This window comes from Vulpes lagopus, chromosome 1 (assembly GCF_018345385.1).
Source record: "Vulpes lagopus strain Blue_001 chromosome 1, ASM1834538v1, whole genome shotgun sequence".
Classification (NCBI taxonomy): domain Eukaryota; kingdom Metazoa; phylum Chordata; class Mammalia; order Carnivora; family Canidae; genus Vulpes; species Vulpes lagopus.
The window spans coordinates 42,677,119-42,697,687 of NC_054824.1; the positions used below are offsets into that span (position 1 = coordinate 42,677,119).

The window sequence follows — 20,569 nt, forward strand, 5'->3', positions numbered from 1 at the left end:
CCAAAGTTTTTTCTCTTCACTCTTATTCCTACACACATGCTGTGCACTAGGAAGTTGGCTATATCCCGCCCTTGGCTCTTGAGGTCAAACTGATTTACCATGTGGCCAAACTCAGTAAAGCTTTACCTAAGTGTTCAGTCTTCAGATTGGACCACATGTCTGGCCAATTCCAACTTAACCCCTTTCTCTGCATAACTTTAACATACTATTTGGTAAATGACTCACTCATGACTAGAACTGATGATCCAGAAGCAGCACAGGTGAAAAAACAATAACGAATTCCATTTTGTGCCATAGGCGGATTAGGATTTAGGCATTAAATATGTAGCAACTTGACAAATTTACTTCCAGAAAATTAGCATGAGGGTACATTTCTTCTAAGACTCTATGGGAGTGTTTTCCCATTGCATTTTCGCTAAAACTTTTTTTTTAACTTTATAATTTTATCATAAAACAGTTACTAAAATTCACATTTTCTTCTAGTGAGGCTGAATTTATTATTTACTTTAAAAATCCTTTTTATGTAAATTATCATTTCTTGTTCCCTTATTTTTCTTTTGGGATATATGAGGTACTTCCTGATTTCCATTCACACATTGCTGATTAAGACTATTAAGTTTGGTTTGCTTCTTTATGCTACAACCCTGGATTTTACCTCTTCTAAATATTTTAGGAGTTGGAAGTCATCTAATCTAGAAATCTAGACACAAACATGCACTCGATATGATTATCATTTGTAAATAAAAACACTTTTGAATACAATTTTATTTGCTAATCTCTCTCCCTACTTTACCCCAATTCTGTCCTACGAAAGAGCTTTCAAATCAAGTGTTTACTATAGTATCAAGCAGAATAGCATCTTGCATTTACGTAAAGTATAAAAACTGCCTATGTGAAAATTAGGAAAAGTAGGGGAATTGAAGTATGATTTATTTTTAACTGCTTTTACTATCTTCTGATTTTATGGTGATGTAAGTCTTTGTTCTTAGAACAATTCCTGACACCTCCCTTTCTGCCACATTGCTAGGAAAAAGTTTTACCATTTGAAGATTCATCTCCACCCAAGGCTCTAAACTGATATTAAGCCTTTGTGGTTGTATACTTAAGCATCTTCCTTAGATACGGTCTCCAAAATTGAATTGCTCTTCAATGACCGAGTGCTTACTGACCCATGATTTTGGTATTCCCTCAGTAGACCAGGACTCCTCTTTTCCAGAAATCCCACCATAACATCTCTTTCTATTTTCTTGTATAGAGTCCTACTGGCACTTAAAGCTGACCTCATTTTGCTCTCTATTCCTTGCCTTATCCATGAAAGTCACCTTGAGTCCCAATCTTCAAAACACTATTTTCTAATAACTTCAGCCCAAACTGAGCTCTTTTTCATTGAAATTATTTCATGCATTTTCTTACATTAATCATACAGATATTTTATTTTTTAAGATTTAAAAAAAAAAGTGTCATTTATTTATTTATTTTAGAGAGAGAGCACACAAGCCAAGGAGAGGGACAAGCAGACTCTGTGCTGAGCTGGAGCCCCACACAGGGCTTGATCTCAACAGACTGACAACATGACCTGAGGCAAAATCAAGAGTTGGCTGCTTAACTGACTGAGCCACCCAGGTGCCCCAATCAGATATTTTATTTCATTTTATTAAATATTTATTTATTTATTCATGTGAGACACAGAGGGGCAGAGACACATGCAGAGGGAGAAGCAGGATCCCCATGGGGAGGCCAATGCATGACTTGATCTAGAATCCCAGGATTGTGACCTGAGCCAAAGGCAGACACAACCACTGAGCCACCCACACGTCCCCCGATTAGATATTTTAAACATTTATATATTTAAAATGATCTATCAGACTACACAACTTACTACTTTTTTAGTAAATAATGACCATATGTATTGCTATTTCATTTGCTGTTAATTTCTCTAATATTATTTTATGAATAATTCTGATTTATTCATTTATTACTGTGTGGTTAAATATATTAAATATTATTATAGATATAGATGCCAAGAGATCATTCTTGTTTACATTTCTGCACATTTATGTACAAATACATGAGTGGGTACTTTGCTCTGTATTATTATCTTTTCAAAAGTGTTTTATAATGATCATCCATGATAGAAACAGTTTCTCTCTTTGGAGCAGATTTGCTTAACATACAGAAAAATAAGATATTTCCTTCTATGCCAATTTAGTCATGTTTGCTAGCAGCCCCATATATAAGAGCAGGGTTTCCTAACCTCAAGGTTTTTTTTTTTTTTTCCTATAACACACAGTACTGAATGTGTAGGTTGTCTGGCACTCACCACATAACACCAAAGGTTGGTGTTCAAGGAACCAGTGCAATAACGTTACTCTGGCTACAGTTTTCTATTAGTAAGAAACTGTCCTTTGACTCTAACCCAAGAGTCTCGTATCTTCTTCCAATTTCTATGAAACTGAAAAATAACTCTTTTTGTTTGCAAGTATGGTAAAATCTTAGGTGCTTCACAGTTCCCCAAGACAGGTTGTATACAGGACTGCCAGGTATTTAAAATAATGATGTTATATATTCATATATTATTTCTGTATATATAATTTTATTATATCTTTATAACACTTCTGAAATGTAAAACTAGCACAGTTAAATAATAATCATTATGTAGAGGTATTTAATTTCTTTATTTATAAAATGATATAATTCCTACATCATGAGACCTGTATGTGTATTAAAAATAGTCGATGAATATAAAGTGCTTGGTAGAGTACCTGCACCAGGAATGATTCTCTGTGTGTCGCTGAAATCTCACTATTGTTTCCAATTTTTCTGAGATACAAAGATTATCCAATTTTTTTATTGAAATATCTCTCTTTGATCAAATTTTATGTTGCATCCTCTTATTTTTCAAACCACTTATTTATATTATCAGGTATTAGTTGTAACCTAGTAAAATGCTTTCATATGTAGCTTTCTTTAATCTCTAAGTATATGATAAATGTTTTGTAAAGAGTAGAGTCTAAATCACATGCATCCTATTTTTCTACCAGGATAGCTAATTGAATCCAGTCCACATTGAAGATTAACATCTGATAAGATTATTGTAAATGCTCAGTTTATTCTAAAACCTAGACATAGTGAACCAATGAATAAATAATTTTGGACATACTTATTTTAAGATATTTCAAAGCTTAATTTTTGTAATTGTTTCATGTTGTATCTTTTCATCATTTTAGGGAAAAGTAAGATACTTATTTCTACAAATATACAAAGAATGTATACCTGAATTAGGAAAACTTCCCCAAAATAATTGTTCTTTTGATACATATGGTATGAAAGATGTCCACAAATCTAGGCATCTTTCCAATAGTGCATAATTGAATTTCCCAAATGTGTGGTATCATAGAACAATAAGTTAGTAATTATGAGAACAAGAGCATTCTTTTTATTATAATGTTAATATCATCAATAGTTGTTACAACTAGGAAGTGATATTCCTGGAAACCTTACAAAATTTTATCCCATTAGATTTATGCTTCCATTTACCTGTCTGAATCCTAGAGTTTTATTTAAGGTATTTGTGTTTGCAACTGACCAAATATTCAAAGTAATTTTATAGTTCAATAACACTTTAATAATTATAAAATATGTAAATGCAGGTAGTTTAGATTTAGATATCCTGTATTTTGGAATTTTCTAGAACTAAGACGAATAATTTTAAATAAAATTGATAACTACTAATCGTGTTATCATTGTGCTGAAAAAAGTAGAATATAAGTACACTAGGGTAAAATACACAGAATGGAAATATGTTCCAATTGTTAAGCAAAACATGTGAAACTAGTATATCAAAAATAGGTAGTTGAGGAAGATGTGACACAGACCTTAATGATTTAAGACATTACTTGTAGATTAGCCCTGAAACTAAGTTGACGTCAAAATTACCTTGTTTCAGAAGAACATCAATTAGTTTTGATCCTCCTTTACTTTGAAATGGTGGAAGCTATCTAAATCAGAATAGTTTGTAAGTAAGTGATTAATTTGCATATCAAATAACAATTTGATAGAAATTTCCCAACTTTTTTCAAAAATTACAAAATAACAATTTATATACTTAATTTAGCATCATACACTGTATAAACAAACTAGTGCTAAAATGATAAATTAGCATTCTGTGATGATAAATGAGCACCCTGTCATAGAACAAATTATTAGTACCTATAAAACTTATAACAGAAATCTTTATTTTTTAAATCTGTTTGATTCCATTTTTCATAATTTGTGTCATAGTAATTCTTGAAAAGAAAATTAAGAGGTAATTTTAATCCATATAAGACTGAAATTGAGTTAATTGACATGGAATTACTACTTTTGAATGAATATCTGTAATTAGTTTGGGGGATAATTATCGTGCAAATATGTGGCACCATTTAACTTATAGTTCCTCTTTGTCATTACCAGACAATGAGTATTCCATAATATCATCTTTCTTATATAACAAAGAAAATGTGCATTTTTAGAGAAAACAAATCACAATTAATTGTAAAATGTGCAACAGATGGTGGAACTTATAATCATTCTATCAGACTAATAGTATACTGTCTGCATTTTGGAATTTGTTTTTCCCAAAAGATGATGCTGGGTTGAAGCCATATTGACAGCTGGTACATTGCTAATGTAGTTAGTTTGATATACCTCATCTATTAAATCTTGTACATTTTCCAAAATAACAGATGACAAGTGCAATTGACCACCTGGGGAAAGGCAATTTCAATAGAAAGAGAAAATTGATCTTCTCTTTGGTGATTGTAGAGTTGCTTACTGCTTTTCCTATTTTGGGTGACATTATTAACCACCAGCATATTATTTGCTTTGAAAAAGTACACATTTTGGAACACAGATCATGATTAAGAGTAATCTATGGACAGCTAACAGATGCTTTACCTATCATAATTTCTAAAAATGTAAACATGTTTTGTGGAATATCAGTTCAAATGAGCATTTACAATATATGTTTTACAGATGCTACACTGAAATATCAATTAGGTAATGAATTTCTTAATATAAGCAACTAAACATATCTCACAGATAGTTGTATGGTATATAATCATTTTTAATTAATTATTGCAGAAAGTGAATCTATTCTTTGCAGTAAAACATATAGTGTCTTATGCTTTTAGTTTGCATATAATTTATTATGAAGTTTCTTTGGCTTCAGTTAGAATAGACAATAGATAATTAAGACAAAAAATAATGGATTCTAATGGCATGAAAAGTACATGCCATTAAACTACCATTTTAACTTGGTTATATCACTGGTACGTAAATAGGAACTCCTTATATCAGTACACAGCTGTTCATAAGAATCTTATGTATTTGAGAATTGGTAAAAAGTCAGACGTAGTATAATATTATTAGGTAATAAAACAGTTCTGTTTCTAACACTGTAAATTATTCCTTCTTAAAATTTTCAAAATAGAAAACATTCATTTTAGTCTTAAATAAATTGCAAAATTAAAAAAATACACAAACATTCTAACAACAGAAGACTTTAATCAATAATGCAATATTTTCATTCATATCGGATATATGCCCAAGCTACCTGAATTAAAATATGTGAAATAAAAGATTTGGAGAGAGGTAAAATTCTTTGTTTAGCTGAACAATAGCATTGTTATAGAAATACTTAGATATGAAACTAGTATCATACATTTGTAACTGAACAAGAGCATCATTTTATGTTGGTTAACACTTACCAGAATTTTAATGCTTACATCATATGAAATATAAATGGAAATGGCAATAAAAACTCTGTAATGCAAAAAACCATTTTATTCATACAAAACTATATTTATTTCTCTAGGTTTTCAATCAAGTAGATATAATCAAAATGGGAATATAATTCTAGATATATTACATAACCTCCAAATACTTCAATTAAGTGTTTAAAATTCTATTTTTCAATGTTTAAATTCTATTTAAATACAATAGTTTATGGTAATATTTTACTTTATGATAGTATTTTAATTCTAATATTGATTTTAAGAAGATTAATCCATTCAAATTGAAGTATGCAATTATTTTCTCATGTCTACATAAAATTAATGTTAGCTAAAATGATAACATAATTAATGCACAATCTCCATTGCATACATAGCATATATTTTGGTATATAACTAAATTAATTTATGTTAAATTTGCAATTATTTACTGTAAATCTTAATAAGTATCATAATATAGTGTATAAGAACCTGTGATTTTCAAAAATGGTAAAATTAGAATAATTTCAATATGTAAACAATAAATAGTAAATGATACATAAATAGAAAAAGTACATGAAGCTGAATCTTAGAGTAGTTGCAGTTATGTAAACAAATTTTCATGAAATCCCATAAACTTCCTATTCTCTATAGACCTCTATAGAAATGAGAAAGCAGGACTTTGAAATGAAATAATATCATTCCAAGTAGCAGATGAGATATCATTGTTATTAATAGAAGGCTATCTTTTCATTTAGAGTTTAAATTGTCATTTTAAAAATATACGTAGACTTAAGGTTCTTCTGTCATGGTAGGATAAGCCTAATGAAGCCTATGTTGCTCACTAATTATAAATAAAAATTTTATACAACAGGCAAAATGTAACTATTTAAAATTCCAAAAATAAACAAAACAATTTAATAGTAGAAGGGAGTCAAACCTTGGAGAAATGACCTACAAAACATGTTTCCCATCTTCTCCTTCTCTTTTCTGGGGGATTTGCCCTGAAGGTAATACTAATCTCAGAGCTGTGGGAAGGAGCAGATGGCTGAAATGGTTAGAAATCCATTTTTCTTGCCAGAGGAACCAGGAAGAAAGGTACCAAAAGATCAGGTTGGAATTGGGAGGGGTGGAGATCACAGAGAGGCAAGAGTGTTGTGTAGGACCCAAAGCTCAGTGAAGCATCGATTAAAAGGCAAGTATTCCAATTAAAAATGGGCAAAGGACTTGAATACATATTTCTCCAAAGAGGACATGCAAGTGGCCAATAAACACATGAAAAGTTATTCAATATCTTTAGTTTCTAGGGAAATGTAAATAAAAGTAAAAGAGGTAACACTTCATATGTACCATGATGGCTGTCACAAAAAATATAGACAATAACAGGTTCTGACAAGACTATGGATAAATTGGAACCCCACATTGCTGGTGGGAATACAAAATGGTGCATCCTCTTTGGGAAACAGTTTAGCAATTTCTCAAAAAGTTAAACATGACCTTATCATATGATCTATTAGTTTCCTTCCTAAGTATGTAACCAAGAAAATAGAAAGTATATGCCCTGATGAAAATCTTGTACACAAATTTTCACAGAAAAATTATGCATACTAGCCACAACACGGAAGAAATCTAAATGTCCATCAACAGATGGATGGATAAACTGAGAACAGAATCACCATAAAATGGAATTTTTTTAAGTTATGAGAAGGGATGGAGTACTGATACATGCTATGGTATTGGTGATCTTGAAAACATTATGCCAAAATAGATAAGGCAGGAACAAAAGTTTACAGATTTTAGGATCCCATTTATATGAATTATCCAAAAAGGCATATCCAGAGACAGGAAGTAGCTGGGTTTTCCCAGGGCTGTGGGAATGGGCAACGGGAGCGACTGATCTTAGGCATGTAGTTTCATTTTGAGGTGATGAAATATTCTGGAATTAGAAAGTGGTGGTTGTTTTCCAAATTTGCAAATAAACAACAAAAAAAAATGAATTGTACACCTTTTAAAAAATTTACATGTGAATTACTCCTCAGTAAAAATATAGATGGTATAAATATAGCAATGAAAGATGAACATTGGATTAAATAAACAAGTCCAAACTATGAACAGTGTACAAGAAACCTATATTAAATATAAGGAATACTTAAATTGAACATAAAAATTGGAAAAAGCTAACCATACAAACAATAATCAGAATATAATTGAGTAGTCATAGTAATATCAGAGCAAGTGGACTTTAGAAAAATAAATATTCTTAGCAATTAAGAATATTACATAAACATAGAATAAATTCATGAAAAATGATTAAATCTTATATGCATATGTACGTTAATAGTGTTTACTATTAACTCATATTTATTTGTACTTTAAGAATATTAGTTCTGCCATAGGGTTTGGTATGGTAGTACTGGAAAAAATATGGATATTGATGGTAGATTTTGGGAAATATCCAATTTATTTATTTATTTATTTATTTGGAAATATCCAATTTATAGGCAAGAGGCATGATTGAAAATCCATGAGATAGACATCAAGTTCATGCCATATTCTGATGTTTATTCTTGAAATCCAAGCATAGAAAGAAGTAAATGGATGCTATGTTCTAGTCTGCCTCTTGAATACCATGAACTGAAATATTTACTGACAAATCCCAAATAAAATCTGCCATTGAATTATCTTACCTGCCTGGTTTATACCTGGAAAAAGTGTGCAACTACATTAAGAATATAGTAAAGAGTAGCAAGACAAGTGGCTTTCTTGAGTCTTCAAAAAGCAGAAGATTATGTCATCCACCAGATGAAAAAAGAATAGTCCCAAGAAAGCAGAACAGAAGAAGTAATCACAGAAAATACTAAAATACAATGTCATACAGTGAATTTCAGTCCCAGATTGATATAAATCAGACTTATAAATCAGTTTGTCAGACCTGTGTATATATATTTGTATGTGTGTATGGGGGGGCAGCGAGGGGTTGTGTACACATGTGCAACATGCTTTCTTTGACAGGTATGTACATCAAGAGAGGTTGGTAGTAAAATGGAAAGTGAAACCAGATGAAAAATGAATTCAGAAGGTCCTGAAATGTGTTTACTTATCCTAGTTGCATATAATAAATACAAGTACCATCACTGAGCCCTTGCACAATAATGACAATGCTAGAATGTGACATTATTGAGACAAATGCCATGGGGTCATGTCTTTGTTGTTTCTGGTCATCTGATCAGGCATGTTCTTGTAAGTTGATTCTGAAAGTTTTATATACACAATTATACTCTTTAAATATAAAAATCCATCTCTCCAAGATCATTCTAGAATTACAGTTTAAAATTGTATTTGCCTGAGTGTAACTTCTCCCAATATGCTACCTGAGCAAGTTGGTAGCAGTTCTAAAAATGAGTTAATCTTAAGAACTAAGGCATCACATTCAAATGTAGTTATTTAAATTAGGATTTGTTAGAAAGAACTATTGATTTGAATACTGTTAACTCCAGAAAGCCCTTAGTTTCAATACAATCACTACTAAAACTACCTGCACCTGGCTGACCAGAAGATTAATTCTGGTTGAAACATTGAGTTGTGCCACACAGATCATTTTTCACATGTCTGTGTTTTTGAACTCTTTCTCTTCCCAATTCCTCTTCTGTGTTAATTTGCCTCAGACATTTCAGCTGTTTCAAGCTTCTTTACTCTGCTTCCTCAACTTAGCAAAATGGGTGCCCCTGACCAAAAAGTATCTGCATCAAGAAGCCATACTGGCGGTGGGGCTCATCTTGTCACTTTTTCTTCTCCCAGAGGTAAAAGTCCTGCATTGCTTGATATACAATGTCCAAAAATACATGCTTTATATATTCCATTTAGTATTAGATTTGCTTATTGGAATTAATCCTGTACTAGATAGTTCCTCATGGTCAGAGAAAAGACACTCCTGGTCACTATTTTCCAGAGGGAAAAAAAAAGTTACCTACTAGGTAATTCCAAAATACATCTGAGCCTAGAGTTAATTTGTATCCTATGGAAATCCTTGCCTGTTGGCTATGCAGCCTCTCCCTAGCAATTTTATCAAAATAATGTCATAACACTATTTTACATGATATTCGTTTTTGGACTCCACTTATCACATTTTTCCCAGGGCTTTACTACATTTTGTGTCTAATATGTACCAAAATTTTACTTATGTTATTATCTCTAACATTTACTATTATGCAGAGTTAAAAAGTGTCACATTTTATTGATTATATACATTAATTAGGGACATTGATTATGTCTATTTTCACATATTAGCAACCCTGAAACCATGCATTAGCTCAAAAATCAGTTGCATTTTATATTGCTCTTGCCCGGGTGGTTGTCTTGTCAAAGCTATCACTGCCTGGCATGTAAGAACTTAGTTGTTACTCTATAGTTGGATAACCATAACTCCTCAGTACGTCACTCCTCAAATCATTAAGGGTTCATATGCATGAGGACTAAAAGTACTGGTTATTATGTCAAAATTTGTTAATATCTACTGCTTTTCATAGATATCCACCATTCTGAGATGCAAATTATTCAGAAATATCCAACTCAGAAGATAAAAAATGATTGAAAACTTTATCCAGTATGTCATTTATATTTTTCTCTTTATATAGGTACAAGAGTGCTATACATCTTTAAATCTATTGCTAAATAAACTTAAACTAACTTCCTATGAGTAGGAAATATTGTAGTGATAATATATTTTAATTATTTATATAATTTTTTTTACTAAGTAGTACCAAAATTATATTCAATTCTACTTTAAATAGTTTAAATATACTATATCTGTGTGTTTACATATGAGGAAACATAGGATCAAACTGGGTTTTTATTTAGCATAGTTCTCTCTTCAGCCTCTGGTGATGGTGTTCTCACGAAGTGAACTCTAAAAAGACATCCCAGCAGATTAGAATTTAAAAAGCCTGTAAATATAGTTTTAAGAAAACAATAAATTTCTAAAAATTAAAGCTGGGTACAAAGTATTTTTATAATACAGTGAAATTCTGAGAAATTAAATATTTTTGGAAGTTAGCAAATTAGAGCCACAAATAGTACCTATATGAAATAAAATATTAAAATTATTGATGTGGGCAGCCCCAGTGGCTCTGCAGTTTAGCGCCACCTTCAGCCTGGGGTGTGATCCTGGAGACCCGGGATTGAGTCCCATGTCAGGTTCCCTGCATCGAACCTGCTTATCCCTCTGCCTGTGTCTCTGCTGATCCCTCTCTCTCTCTCTCTGTCTCTCATGAATAAATAAATAAATAATCTAAAACATAAAAATAAAATAATTGTTGATGTATAAATGTTAAGTATTAACATGTATAATGTTAATATGTGTATATGTTAACATGATGTATAATGTGTATTTCCCAATTACACATAAATCTAAATTCTGCACTTCTTAAAATATTAGCTCAAGACTCATCTCTCTTTTGAAAACTTTTAGACATAAATCAACATCTTTCCCATATTTTCTGTTCCTTTGACCAATTTCACACACTAGGTTGAATGTTTCCCTGAAATGATGTCTTTGAAATTGTTTAACAGGTGCCTCCAGGTCTTTATTTTCTTTTTAGTACCTGCTTGTCCTTTAAATAAATAAGATAAGGAGAATAAAACCAAGTATGCCCACTTTAGGCATTATTCTTTCCATCTTTGCCAACAATCTATTTAACATTGGTTCGCGAATTTCACAAGCCTATAGCATACCTGACAATGTCTTTAACATGGCCAATAAAGAAATAACATACTCCAAACCAATGTTAAATTAATGACACTATTGGTGCTGGCAAGGGGAAATGTAAGGGATAAGTCAAAATTTATTTGAAGTATGCCTTTGTAGGAATTTTTGTAGGAATTTGTACTCTTAAGAACTGGCTTAGCCTATTAAAAGCTGACGTCCCACTGCCAGCACAAAAGTAAAAGTTCTCTGTTGGAAAAACACACTGCTAGTGCACAAGGGTACTGGTGTTGATGGTCAAGATGATCTTGAGGCCACTTCCCGGCTTTCACCACTGCCTGTAAAAGTCATCTTTATGGATGCAGGAGCTAACTGTCCCACCATCTTGGAGAGCTATTTTAGATCAGCAAAGTTTAGCTTTGCTCAGACTAACCAGAGTCCTCACAAACTCTTGGTATTTGTAGTCTACATGTCTCTTTGCCATAGTAGTTTCTTCATATGTTTTTCTTGATAAGCCCCTGGAGGGTTACCCCTCAGCAACTGAGCTACTGAATTCTTATGGGCAAGAACAGGTGAAATGTTGACATCCTCACACAATTTACTTCATAGTTGTGATGAATCTTAACTTCTAAAATCATTTTTTTCCTCTGTCATTTTTTGGCATCATTTTTAAGTGGAGTATATGGAGTTTGTGTCTGTGAATCCAAGGACTTCTTAATATGAAAACAAATTCTGTGAAATTTCACACTCACACAGAAATACTTGGAGAATAGTTGAGTTACAGTTACACTATGTCCAATGTGCTAATAGATAGCATATACACAAGTAGAAGGTACAGTAAAACCTGGCATATGCTTTCAGAGAAACTTTTAGAGAAGTTATTCTCAAACAGATTCTCTTGTCTTTTATCATGATGCATCTAAGCCAAGGAATGAGTCATTTCTCTTTCTAATTCTGTTTGTCTTTTTGATTGTTTTTGCATTTTGGTGTGTCATCCACGTTTTTCTTGTCACTTTTGGATTTCAGAGAAGTGTATCCAATATAATATCTATGAGTATTTACGTTTTTTACATGCTTTTTTTTTTACATGCTTTCTGAAGGTATTATGTTTTTATGATCCTATTTTTTTTACAGTATAGGTCTATACAAATGAAGAATCTTCCAGGTATCTTTTCCTCTAACTAAATGTTTTCCACAGTGCTTTCCAAGTGTATTCCATTTTAAAAGTTGGCTACAATCATCAATCTAATCACCAGATAGAATTATAGATTATAGTGGGCTTTTATGAAAAATGATAATTTTCTATGTGGGCATTTGAAAGAAACCTCTCTCTGTATCATAAGAACTTTATTTCAAATTTCTTCTCTGTCTCCTTTTATCACATGCATCTGGAGTAAGTCTATCTACCAACTTCTTTGGTAAGGTTTCACTCTTCCAAGTGTTTAATTATCACTTGCAACCAAATGAAAAACATATACATGGTTAATTCATAAAATAATAACCAATAGTAGGATCTAACAAATTATATTTGCTTTGCAATTTTTACATGTTTTCATTTTGATCCTTTTGAGTTTGAGATGTTCAAAATTCTTTAAGATAAATGTAAAACCATGGGAAATAATTCAGTTTAACAAGGGAATTAAGAGCTCTCCAACTGCTTCATTTCTGCATATATAATTTTTATTTCATTTCATTAACAGTATTCTCATAATTCATGAAAGTTGCAAAAACCACTGTCTAAAACAACTGAGTTTTATTATACAGCTGCTAGTTTTCACCATCTTCAGTTTTCAAATTATAAAATAAAAAATACATGTTCGAGTATTAAATGCTTAATATAATCTTGCTGAACTTGCATGAACCAAATTTTATTTATACCAAAAGAATTATATTCTAGTATATGTGATGATGATGCTGCCACAAATCAAAAAGTGATGTTGAAATCGAACAATTTAGATTACATTTAATGTAAGTCACTAGGTTTGATTAATGGCGTTGAAAATAAAAAGTTGAACTATATATGCCCATTTGACATCATTTCCCATATTAGAATAGCTTTTTCTAAGTATTCTCCTGACACCTCCTTATAGTCATTTTAGACACAATATACATCAATATTCATTCTATAAGCTAGATTCACCTATAGATAGCTAGTCTATATAAGACTTTATTGTTTGCAACATATTACCATAGATTCAGTAATGCTGATTTCATTTGTTTTATTTTATTGTTGTGCTTTCCCACATGGGTCGTTTTTTCTCTTTTGACAATTTAACAAAATCGTTAGCCAAAAACCTATCATTTGAAAAAAAATGACAAAATACACCCTAGCATAGAAAATAGTATATTGCTTTCCACAATATTACTTTATTTTACTGTATTCATCTGTTTTAAGTTTTGAATTCATTTTTCAGAGTAACTAAATATATGAATGAGTTTCCAAACCCTTCTGAAGCATTTGTCAATAATATTTTGTGCCTGTTGCCAAATTAGAAAAACCACTAAAGTATACTTGGGCAAGCCAGGAAATTAATAATAAATGGAAAACTAAGGTCCACAGCTATTATCTGTCATTTCAAAATATTTTATTTAATATACTTTAAAGGTTTGAGTCAAACCATTTTTTTAATGAAAAAATGATTGGAGACATTAATTATATTAATGAGCTTAATGTGCATCTAGTAAGTGGACCACTTGTCCTCTAAAGGACTAGAAATGCTGCACTCATAGTTTATTACAGATTTTTTTTTTTTTTTTAGTTCTCCACTTACAGGCTTATACAGAAAGAATAGTACCTTCCATTATTTACTGATGGGCAAATCAGGGAAATTCAAGTTTAACTATTCTCCCTACGATTGATGTGAGAGCCATTGGCATACACTGTGTAGAAAAATACTTTTAAATTGTCTGCCTGTGTGACAGCTTTTAGTGATACAGTTTATCTTAATTTTGCATATTATATATCTTCTTGTGAAAATTATAAAAAAAAAGAGCTTTTTTAAAAGCAGCATTTTCTAATGCAAAACTGCACAGATTGTATTCCACTTTTCACACTGGCTGGGTGATTACAGAAATGTTTTATTTATCTGATTTATTTGCTGTCCATATAAAGACAGGTGACAAACTATCAATCCTGAGTATACCTAGCATTTCAGTCACACATTGCATTTTGGTCAGACATGTTATGAGCTACACATGGTAGAGATAGAGACAGAGACAGAGACAGAGATAGACAGAGATAGATCCTTGCTGTACGTACCTAAGATAACTTTAGTGCAGACTATGTCTGAGTAGTTTAACAGTCTGCACTTCATTTCTAAAAGAGCTTATGTTCCAAATTCTCTTTCCTATTTGACTGGTCTCCTATTATTTAATCCATCTGCCTCAACAGGCCCCCATTTTTAACAAGGAAATTCAGCCTTTTTTATTTTCACCTGAGTCACTGGAACAACCTATGTCTCTAAAGAAAAGGACTCTTCTTGTACAAGGTGTGGTTTGAGATCATTGAGTATTACTTAAAGGAACGAAACAAGCTGTCAAACTTATGAAATCAAAAATAGATGATTTTAATAAGGGTTTTTTTAAGGTGATCATAACCTAGTGAAAGGTTTCAAAATGTTTTTAACTGAAATGTGAACCAAATTCATAATAGTTTTTTTATCTATTACAAAATGGCTCTCAGGCTAACTTGATAAGTAATACCAACCGACTCTTAAGTTCCAACAAAAATAAGTATTTAGTATCCCAGGCATTGAAAAGCAGAAATCAATTATTTGAGGTTACTTGGATGAGAAAAAAAAAAAGATAGAAATGTCAGAAGTGATTCAACCTTCTAACTTGTTCCAAAGTAATAACCAAAGTAGGACAGTCTCAAGATCTGCTGGTTATCTCTGAGGAATGTACCTGGTAATCTACTGAGGTGATTTTAATATATCCACTTAATATATAACTTTTCTGTATTCTTCATTTTCTGATGCTTGATATGTTTTTAGAAAAAGCATTCATGGGGATTTAGACTGAGCCTATGAGTATCATCTAAGCAAACAATGCATTCACCTCAGTAGTACCACCCTCCTATAGAGTCTTAATTATCTTATAATTCCCTAGAAACATATAAAGCCAGTTGCTAGGGATCAGAAGCTTTTGAGATCTTAACTTTTACTTCTACTCTAAGACTTTTACATACAAAGCCTTTAAATACAATATGATGTCCCAGTATGGATCTTGGAACAGAAAGAGGACATTTGTGAAAGTTTTAGAAAGAATGAAGTCTGGAGTTCAGTCAATATTATTGTAATAATATTAAATGCCTTTGTTTTGATGAATATGCCATTGTTACATGCTAACATTAGAGTAGACTGGGTGAAAGGTATATGAGAACTCTCTATAATATCTTTGCAACTTTTCTGTAAATCTAAATTATGCCAAAATGAGTTTAAAAATTATTGAAGTTCTTAACATTTTGTTGGCTTATTTGAAGCTAAGACTGAGGCATAGGAGCAGAGGTCAACCTGTTGGCTTAACTCCTCTGTCTCAAGAAAACAAATAAAATAATTAAAATATTTGGGGGTTAGATAATGAGGACTAATTTGCCTTTTCATTTTTTAAAAGAATTGATTATGTTAACTTTGCATTTGCCTATATGATTTTTCTTTTAAAACAAGTTATTCTTGCATACTTAAAATTGTAGAAAATAGCTTAAAAATCTAAAGCAATAAACTTTCATTCAACCATTATTCTTTAGTCTCTTCTACCAAAGACTACGACTTTTAAGTTTTTCTGATTTTGGTTACTTCTATGTTTCAGCAATATATATGTTTTTAGCCTTGATCTTTATTTAATTCTTTAGACGCATAATTTTACTGGACTTAAAAAAATTACAACCAATCTCCTTCTTTCCTTTTCTTAATAAAATTATAGTAATGCCCTTGCATTCTCTGCTAGACACTTCTGTAATGTGTCATTCCTCCAGAGAGTGTATCCTTCTAATCACCACTAAGTGACGTGAATATCAGCACTCCTATCAATATTTTTTCCACTTTTCATTTTTTCTCAGTCTACTAAGACTGTATTTTCCATTTTCCATATTAAGGTGTATGTTCTCTTCTGTAGCCATCATAGCATTGCTAGTGTTCTATGTTTATTCTAAAATATAATATCCAATATGATTTGTTCTATAAATATTATTAAATGCAGGATTGTGTACTAGGATCTGTTAATCTTTACAAGACTCTCAGGTAAATGACCCTGAATATACCTAGTGTGAAGTTCCACTGGATCTCTAATCTTTCATAAGAGGTTATCATGGTTTTTATTATTTTTATTTTTGGATTTTGTTTTTCTTGTCATTTTTCTTTGCCTTTTTTTCTCCTGGATATTCATAATGTTTTTCTTTGTGTCTGTATCTACTTATTCTGTCATATGTCCTACTGTGCCTAAGATTCTGCTTGTGTACTTTGGTCACCTGAATCTTATTTCTCCAAATCTCCTGTATTCATGAGTTCTAAATTCTGTGGCCAATCTGAAATTATTGTTCTCTGGACCTGCTGCACTGCTTAGACCCAAAGACTCTTCTTCTCTACTCTAGTCTGACTCCATTTGTTTATTTTTAAAATGTTTTTAAGGAAAAAGATGAAATCTTGTCTCTACTTACAGGACACTGCATGACATGAACTTCCACATAGAAATAAGAAACCCACTGAGAGGAGAAGTTTCATACACTATGTACAGTTTGGAATTGTTCAAGTATAGTTTCCTTGTAAAAAGTGCTACAATAACAAAACACATTTAAAAAGAGTTCTTAGTAGAGAAACAATAAGACAAACTTATACCAGACTTGGTATACAACAAACAGGTTTATTCCTCAGCTACACAATCTAAAAGTTAAAGGTCTCAAGAGTACCATCCTGAACTTGGAAAGTATAGCCTTCAGAGGCTGTTTTTGGCACAACATTTGGATCTTCCTCTTCATCTTCCTTGATTCCTTCGCAGTCAAATTTGGTGACGCTTTTGTACATAGACTCATTTTCGTGGTTTTGTAAAGCTTCAGTTTTGTCCAAACCTCCACATTATTCCATCATTATACTAAATTTCTCAATTTTCCCTAGTCTTTCAACTGCCTAAATGATGTTTGAAGTGGCATCCAGAATACCCAGAATACATTTAGTATCTTATGCAGTTGAGAGGTTCATCAATGGTTCTTTTATGCCATAACAAATGAGGCACACAATCTGTTCAACCATTCCACTACTTCTATAGTTGGTTATGGCCCCAACAGCTTCCTTTAGGGTCTTAAAGTCTGCCTTGGAGAGAACACCAATGAGGAATGGGATTAATCCATGATTTTCAACTTTCTGTATTTGATCCTGGTAACTGGCTGTGATGTTTGATATTGTCCATGTAGCTTCCTTTTGAATATTAGTTTTGGGGTTCATTAGTAGGCTGGGAAAGATAGCTAGTGCTCCTGCATCTATTATACCCTGAATCTGTTCATCTGTTCCAGTGACAACATTTCCTACATCACAACGGGCAATTCTATAGCAACTAGATGCTTCACAATTTGGGGCACAGCTTCTGTTTTCACAACCATTTCAATCCATTCATTTGGACCAGCAATAAGGTAGGAAATGGCCCAGCAGATATCTGCTAATACTTTTGGATCATCATGACGCAGGAGACGAACTAAGGTGGGAAGAATCTGCTCTACCTCATCTAACAGGACTTGTTTCAACAAAGGTTTGAAAATGTTCAATAAGGTTATGTAAGTAACCACACTCTAAATATGACATATCAGGAACTTCAAGGAGAGTCAACAGTGAGTCAGCTGCCCATATTTGATAACCACGTCTCAGAAAACTGAACCATCACCTGCAGTATTAGAGCCCACGCAGCTCATTCCCTAATGATGGGCGAGGGAAGATGTCAACAGAGGAATGAATGTTGGGGTAGCACTTCCATCTACCACAACCACAGTCTTTCCAGAGGCAGTGTTAGTGAGCGCCCAAGCCAATTCAAACTGAATAGGACTCCAATCAGTTCTGCCCAAGAAGGACACATATTTTGGAATCAAACCAGCCTGATTATGTGGTCTGTGGGGGGTTGTTTTTCTCTAGAAAGCTGTTTCCTAGCAGCTTGAGTAGCCTGGAGCTGACTTTCTAAATTGTTGCTATTTGTGACCTTGATGATGCCATCAACAGACCAATTCATAGTGCCCTGGCTGTTGAAGATTCCTGCAGTGAAAAAGTAGTGTCATCAGGAAATGAGCTTACATTTCTCCTTTTCATCATTTGGTCATTCTCCTTAGATTTCCTCAGTTCTACCTTAACTTCTTTTCATGCTGCCTCATTCTCCATACTGTCTTTCCCCTTGTTCTTGAAAATGTTAAGGTGGGAAGTTTGTGAATTAGCATTCTCATTGGTGGACATGGTTAGGAAACAAAGAAACAAAGCTACATGGCTGGCTCAGGCTTTCACAGGATGCAGTGTGGGGCATCACAAGATGCAGGTCAGCTGCCCTCAAAACGTCCAGCATGGCTCAGCCCAAAGATGATGTGCTGACTCCATTGGTTTAAATTAAATTTTAAATTTTAATTAAAATTATTTTTTTAATAATTTAAAAGAAATTCTGGGATGCCTGGGTGGCTCACTGGGTTAAGTGTCTGCCATCAACTCAGGTCATGATCTCAGGGTCCTGAAATCATGCCCCCATGTCAGGTTCCATGCTCAGTGGGGAGTCTACTTCCCCTCTCTCTCTGCTCCTCCCCTCTGCTATCTCTCTCTAAAATAAATAAAATATTTCTAAAAATATTTCTTGTTATCTGACTCTTTTATGTAGCAACCAGTTCCTGCTTTGTGTCTGCAAAATGTATTAGAAGATATTTACTGTAGTCATTTTTTTTTTTTTTTGGTAGTCTTTTTTAATGCTATCTTCAATTTATCTGCATTAGCTCACTGTCTAGGAATCAGATCTTTGGTTTGTATGTACTTGTCCTCTAATGTTTCTCATGTTTTTCTTAATATACTGGCAATACGTGTTTATTATTCATATTTGCAATGCAGCAATATATTAAATAAAAATGTCCCTCTGTGACATTTCATTCCACAATATATAAATTAAAGTAGCCATAAACTCTCTTTTTGAATCATTGTGCTGCTAAGATTATGTATCATTGAAGTTTACTTGTGATACAACTATATGTCTTTGTATACTTAGAAATAAAACAAACCATTTGTTTATCTTCTAATTGATGGGATCCAAAAACTTAACATTTAAAGCCTCTTGAATATAATTCCATTTGGATTTATATAATATTATTTAAAATTTTTTTATTTTTATTTATTTATGATAGTCACAGAGAGAGAGAGAGAGAGAGAGAGGCAGAGACACAGGCAGAGGGAGAAGCAGGCTCCATGCACTGGGAGCCCGATGTGGGATTCGATCCCGGGTCTCCAGAATCGCGCCCTGGGCCAAAGGCAGGCGCCAAACCGCTGCGCCACCCAGGGATCCTGGATTTATATAATATAATTTAAAATTAATGTAATAATATTTGCAGATAGAAGAAATTAAAAATAAAAACTATATTTTTTGCTAACAAACCTAGTGAATTCTGAATAAAACATTTATTTCCTCAAATTTATTTCCTTTGGTCAAACATTCCCAAAATACATACTTGCTTTTAGGTGTTCTGTGGTTCAGTGTAACTTCAAAAATGACATTTCACAACTGTGAAGGAGTCACTATTATCAAGAATCAGGTCTTAATATAATTTCAATAAAGTTATCAATATATTGTTTAGATGTTAATCTTAGATATAATTTTTGAATGTTTTTCACCATATTTGGTCCAGAAATAGAAACTAACAATTACCTCCAAATAGGACATTTTTCTCTACTCTTTTTTCCAATGCTTACCCTTCTTCTGTGAAAGACATTTTGGAAAAAAAAAAAAGACATTTTGGGCAAACTTTGAACTAATATCTAGCTCATGTTTCAGCAATCCACCATGATATGCTGACCTAAGATTGTAAGTGTTTAAGTCAAAGAGATTTGTATGTGTGTCTTTTCTTTCATGCAATTTATGAGGATGGACTAAATTAAGTTGACCTTTTGAATCATAGTTT

General features: G+C 32.5%; 1 pseudogene; it reads right to left on the reverse strand.

Moving 5' to 3' along the window:
- Nucleotides 1-17,327: 17,327 nt before the first annotated feature.
- Nucleotides 17,328-18,875, reverse strand: LOC121473043 (annotated as a pseudogene).
- Nucleotides 18,876-20,569: the final 1,694 nt, after the last annotated feature.